This window comes from Gavialis gangeticus, unplaced genomic scaffold, assembly GCF_001723915.1.
Source record: "Gavialis gangeticus isolate Ggan-Ray unplaced genomic scaffold, GavGan_comp1, whole genome shotgun sequence".
NCBI lineage: Eukaryota > Metazoa > Chordata > Crocodylia > Gavialidae > Gavialis > Gavialis gangeticus.
In genome coordinates this window covers 52,566,605-52,573,472 of record NW_017729006.1, presented here as the reverse complement: position 1 = coordinate 52,573,472, position 6,868 = coordinate 52,566,605, and positions in this window count along the sequence as shown.

Genomic DNA, 6,868 nt, shown 5'->3' with positions numbered 1-6,868 from the left:
AGTCACAGATGTAGTCAGGACTACAGCTCCTAGTCAGGCCCCTGCTTGCCAGTCTTCTAGTGGCAAGTCATAGCTGTGCAGGTGAAGGACAGTCAGAGAAGGTTTTTAGCCTTAAGGTGTGACTGCTCCAAACTGTAAGAGCACTAAAATTGATCAACATTTGAGCAGCTCAAAGTTTAATGTTTAAGAAGGCCCTGAGATAGCCTTCTGGCAAGAGTCATTAGGATCCAGCATATAGAAATCTTCTCCCAGAGGTCCCACTGCTGCAGCTTAACTGATCCACTGTGATTAGTGCAAGCTCCGAACTGCAATAGTACCCATGCACATAGAAGTCTTCATCTTCAAGGGAGGTAGCCAGAGGATATACACAGTCAATTTACTATACTCCTGCCTCCTGCATGATGAGGAGCAGTAACCTGGACAGAACTCAGTTCCACAGCTTGCAGGGGCATAATATCAACTGCATGGCTTCCCAAGGGGGCTGGAACACATTTTTTTTTCATGGTAAAACCTTTGAGGGTTTGGAACCTTTGATTCTGCATTGGGCTAAACCCCAGAGGTGGAGAAATATTGAGTGGAAAGAGAAGAGGGAGGAGAACTGGCCTAGGCCATTGTCCTTTTGTGGGCAAAGCATTGAGCCAGGGAGTGAAGTTCCAGATCACATCTACTGAATTTTGAGCAGAGCCTTAACACTAGTTTTCTCACAGGTGAGTGTCCTGACCACCACACACTGCCTTAGTCCTCCTGTTTGGAGCTGCATCATTTTACATAAATAATTAAACATTCTTTAGGTTTCAAATAGTTGGACAAAATTGTATGTATCACTGATGAGTACTGTATTCCTCAGGCTAGTGAAAACTCAAGTCTTTTTAGTCTCTGGTTTTAGTTAGACATTCCACCTTGGACCTGAGTAACCTCAAAATACCTCACCAGGTCTATTTGTTATTATCCAGCTTTCCATTTTACACAATGAAATCATCTTCATGTTGCTCCTGCCAAAGCCCTCTCTTGGTGCACATGGTAATGGAACAAGATTCGTGCCTTATTGTGTTATTTGATATAACAGAGAAGGATTTTAATGTAATATTTCATTCAATGTTGCACATTATTTTCGATTTACTGAAATATTACATTAACATCCAGTGAGTTTATTAGGAATAGATAGCAAATGCAACTCTTTAGCAATTCTCTTATAATGCACTTTTCATTTGTTATTGCATTAAAGTGGTTCTTATGAAACATAATACCCTTTAAAAATTAAATGTGAAATCTACCATCCTTCACCTAATACACTGTCTTAATGTCATGTATAGAAGATCTAATTCCAAGGAAAAAAACAAAACAAAGCAAAAATGTCTGGTAGCATGTTTTGGCATAAGGAAATAAAGTCTAAAGGTAGAAAATGGAAACGGGTGCATATTTTATTTGAAATAGTGTTCGTTTTTTGAATGTTTGAGCAGCTGTATTCAAGAATTTTATACTTGAGATATGAATTTTGCCTTTATCACTGTACAATTATCTTTGGCAATATCTGCATCACTTTATAATATACTTTTAGAGGCCACTGTGGGTTAAACTAAAATTGAATATAGATCAAATCCTTTGCCTTCCACTGAGACAAATCAAACTGATTACATGGGATTATATGGTGCATGAATTTTTAAATTAAATAGTTTCTTGACCTATTAAATGATGTCAACAAAGAATTGTTGTAGTAGGGAATTCTCATGTTTGATATACTTGATAAACATTTACCTTTTTAGACTAATGAATATTACTTTCTATAGTTATGCTGCTATATTGGTTTAATAAGGTTTCTAATTTTTGATACTGCAACATGTTAATGATATAAAGTGTTATACTAACTAGCAGAATAAGCTATACTTTATGCCCAGCTTTGGGTTTTTTTCAGATTTTTTTCTATCAATGCAGCCTCCTTGCACTCTTCATTTCCATATTATTTATATTATTTATGTCCTAATTTTCAGTAATGAAATACATTAAATGAAATAAGGAAGTAAGCTTCATATCCACATTTCTTGTCCTTTTCCTAGAAAAAATATTCTTTAAACTGATCTTACTATATATTGGTTCTGTTATTTTCTTGCTTCCTCAAGTTCCCTAGTTCCTATTTGCTATCATTATTCCCAATGGCTGCATCATTCAAAGTGCCACACAAGTCTGACTGGCGCATTAGCAGTTGACAGCAAAGAAAAAGTTATCTGGTTACCCGGAGCTGACAATAGTAAAGATGGAAGGAGTGATCAGCAAGTTTGTCCACATCTGCTGGATTAGTCTTTCCTAGAACTCATTACATATGTACACACACACCACATACAATGTAGATTAAATGATATTTCTGTCCATCTGGTACACTGTGATTTCAGTGTAGTAGCTCAGGAGTCATATTGCACAGGTATGTTGTTCTATATGTGATCATCATTCAAATACATTTTTCTAACATCTAGACTTTATTTATTTCTGTGAATTATTTCAATGAAAATAAAGGAAAAAATTCCAGCCAAGTTTAAGCTGTGCTATGTCTATTATAGTAAGGAATCTCTACCCATGTAGACTTAATTTGATATTGAACTGGTGTCTTCAAGTGGTATGTGAAACGTGTTGTACACTATCATTGAGCACATCCACACATGCAGGTATGTGCACTTGCAGCAGCTGAAATAGGAGCGGCACAAATTTGGACCAGGGATTTTTGCCTGAGCGCCCATGTCCAGGCATGCACTTTGGTGTGGGACAAGTTGTGCCACTTGGGGCAAAATAACCCTGCCCAACTCCTCCTGGATCTGCAGCCAGGGGGAGCTAGAGCTTGGAACCAGCAGTTGTGCTGGCCCCAGCAGTATAAAAAGCTGCACTGGCAAGCAGCTCAGGGCTACTCACTCTCAGGAACTTCTGGAGTGGATGGACCCCGCTGCACTGGCCCAGCGCATGGGTCTACCCACAAGATGTGCAACCTGCCATCTGGTCCAAGAGGTGAAATCTGTCCTACCTCCCGACGCCCTTGCCTTTGTTGACCAGGTCCTGAGCAGTGGCAGTCCCCCCCAAACCATTTGTTGTGGGGTTGGCTCCTCACCCAGACTCATGTTGCTCCCCTCTCCACCACCTGAGCCTGCTGGAGGACACCAGACCGGTCTGCTTTTCCACTGTCCATTGCCACCATCTTTACATACTCATGCACTGCACTGTCCATCATGCCACCCTTGTGTCCTGCCCCTCAAGTGGCGAGACCTGCTCACTGAGGGAGTGGCTGGGGCACCTCAGTGGCTGAGTCTGTACGCCACCCTCATCCCACAAGACACTGGGGACCTCAGCTGGTGGCTCCTCCATGGAGCCATCCCCATGGGTATGTATGTGGCAAGCTCCACAAACACTCTGGTCTCCTGCCCCTTCTGCAGGCAGAGAGAGACCCTGGCACACATGACCCTCAAGTGCAACAGTCTGCAACCCCTCCATCTTCACCTCCACCTCCACCTCCAGAACCTCCTCCTGAGGTTCTGGTTCAATTTCAGCCCCACCTTTTTCTTTTTGGTCACCTCATCTGCAGCCCAACCAAGTCCCAGGGCTTGGTGGGTCCTGTACTTGACCAGGAAGGAGACTGTGGCCAGGAAGGTACCCAGAGACTTTGGGGCACGCAGTCTCTCCTAGCAGTGCCGTCCCCTGGGTGACAGCGAGAGCAGCCCGGAGCTGCAGAAAGGCGCACAGTGCCGTGCCAAGCTGGGCCGTACACTCCATGAGCTGCACAGGCAGTGCTGGCTCTAAGGCAATCAGCGCCATGCTGCACCATGAGGGGCTCTGACTGCAGCAGGGCCACTGCTGCAACAGGGGTGGGAGCTGTGTGTCCTGTGGAGGAACCACGTCCCCCAACCAGCCCCCCATCCACACACAACCCCCCCAGCAGCCCCCCCACACAAGCACAGCCCTTCCCTACACTCACAACCCCCCCACACTCACGACCCCACCCCCCCAAGTCCCTATTTATCTCCAGCAGTGCCTGGGTCCTTATCCTTGCTGCATTTCTGCTTGCCCCAGCATGCTAAGGGTGCATGCCTCATGTGCTGGGGCAACAGAAGTACATAGAGATACTCTGGCCAGAAAACAGACAGTCTCTCTGGAGGACCAGGATCATGCCCTGCCCTGCTTTTTTCCCCAGGGTATTTTTTGAGACCTGGATATCCATGTATCAATTTTTGAGCCCCTGCTGCAAATATGCACCACAGGGAACACTATTTCATTCTCAGCATGCCTCTTAGAGTGTCTCACACTGGTGTGGGACACTGCAAGAGGCACATGAGCACTCATCTGGACACACCCATTATGTCTTTCCTGATCAGAGTCCATTAAACTCTTAGATTCAATTTAACGTTAATCAAATAATTATTACAAAAAAACCCACATTCTTCTAAAACTGTTGTTCCTAAACATGCACACCTCTAAAATTAACTGGAGTTCTGAATGTGTTAGAAATAAAGGACTGAGGCTATTTTGATTTATAAATGTGTTAACAGATTGGTATTACACACAAAACATTTCATTTGGCAAACCCCATTTCTAGGCAAGAAATTTTTTCAATCCAAAAATGGTGACAATTCTAATGCAGGCCCCTGTCTGGTATTGCCTTGCCTCTCATTTCCCTCAGATACTATCAGTACCTGAAGCCATGCTCCTATTGGATTTTTTCTGTGTACTTAGCAATACATCTCTCTTTTGCAAGAAGCAGTTTTAACTCCTGTATTATGAGGTCAAGATTGCAGTGTATAAAACAGGTATTCCTCAGCCATGATCTGTCCCATTTCCAGTGCCTCTTGAAATCCCTGGACTTTCAGTCCCTTGCAGTTGACATGTTGACACAGGGGAGGTTTCACAGTCCTAAGACATTATTAAGTGGTAGAAAGAGTTAGCTGAATGGCGTAGCATTCCCACCCTCCATTTTTGTAAAAGTTCTCTTTTGTAACAAAAACAAAAAAATCCAACCCTATTCCCCCCACCACTTACATCTGGAACTGTACAGCTCTAATGAGCATGAGTCGTCTTCCTTGTTTTTTTTTTCTAAATAATATATTTCTGTTTCATTTTTTACATAGTTTAACATTCAAGATTGAGGAAGCCTGGTCTGAGAAACTGCATGGTCACTGAAATTCTTCTGAACGTAGATAATTGAAAAGGAATTCAAAACAAAAATCACACATGTCTCTGGGTCTATTTTATGTTTGCACATACAAATCATATACTGCTTGAATGATTTTCACTTGGATTGATATTAGTTTACTATAGAGTGAACTGTAGATAAATTCTCCTAACCACAAGAAACAATGTTAGAATGGTTCATTAACAGATTATGGGTTATACCCTTGCCTTTTTCTGTATGTGAAAGTCTTAGTTACAGGGAGTCTTAGTTACAGTGAATCTACAGAAAATCTTAGTTATAGCGAGTCTAGAAAATCTTAGTTACACACAGGTCATTGGGTAGGATATGACCCTGAAGGGTCATATTTTTGAATAGTGCCTCATATTTTCTCGTTTCAGTTGACAATAACAGAATTTATACTAGCAATGTGGTGTAGCAGTGATGCTCCGGGGAATATGCAGACAGTAACATTTGTTGGTAATATTTTTTTTAAGCAACTGTATGGTTGGAAGAGATTTTAGACATGCTTTTGGGCACAAATTGCCCTTCCTCAGGTGGGAAAGTACTGACTATGGTGTTAACCTTTGCAACTGGTGTTAACCTTTGTATAATCAAGATATCTATCAAGTTGCTCCAATAACATATATTACAAAAAAATCTTGCTTCACACTAAAACTGCACTAACATTCTTCTACTCATAATTTAACCTCATTATGTAGATCTCCATCTATCTGATTTTAAGAAACTACTTGTAGACATAGTTACTCAGATCTGACCTGTGCCTAAAATTCACTGTTAACAGGCAACATTATTATTTAAATCTAAACACAATATATATATACTGGTGCATAACATGCAGAGCAAATAAATGATTCTGAACACAGGTCCTGGCAAGTAAAGAAAAAAAAAAACCCCTGAGACTGTGAAATACATATAATGGATGCAGCTATAGCTAGAAAAAAGTACAAGCTGCCTGGAATGTCTTGATGGGTTGTGAACTTGAATTGCCATTTAAAAATCAATATTGGCAACTATTTCATGAAAATGTGCAAATGAATAAGGGGATTGCAGAACTCCACAGTATCTTGGGAGTGACATGTCCAGCTAGCACTATGACTGGATGTTATTTGGAAGAGATTTTTACCGCTTTGTTTTTCTTCTCATGGAGCCAACTCAAGGATTTCACAAGAATCCCCAAGTCTCCCAGTCTCATCACAATCTTCAAACCCTATGGTAAAGCAGCAAAATTCTTGGGGTCTAGAGAGCAGCAAAATCAAGTTTTGAATATCTATAAAATCCATGATACCTCTTTTGACTGTGGGCAGGGAGCAAGGCAGGCCAGGACACATCTTGGCTTGCTTCCTCTTTTTGCCCCTTACCTTTCTGACACTGCACCAGTTTCCCCCTTAAACCTCTGTTCTCCAACTGAACAGAACCCTACAGATTCTCTTTCCTAGCCAAAAATTTTAAAGGACTTTCTACCCTATAACTTGAATTAGTTCACTATTAAAATATAACATTTAATTAATTAATAAATTAAAAATTAAACACCAGCACATGCCAATAACTTTTGTATTAAAAGAATGGAAAGTTTGCAAAAGTTAAGTACTCACAAGTTATTAAATGGCAGAATTCATGTAGTCTATGCACCCTATGCGCATACCTTTTAAATTGCATGATTAGGTACTCAGTTTTCTATGTGACCCCTGCCTCATTATTGTGTGC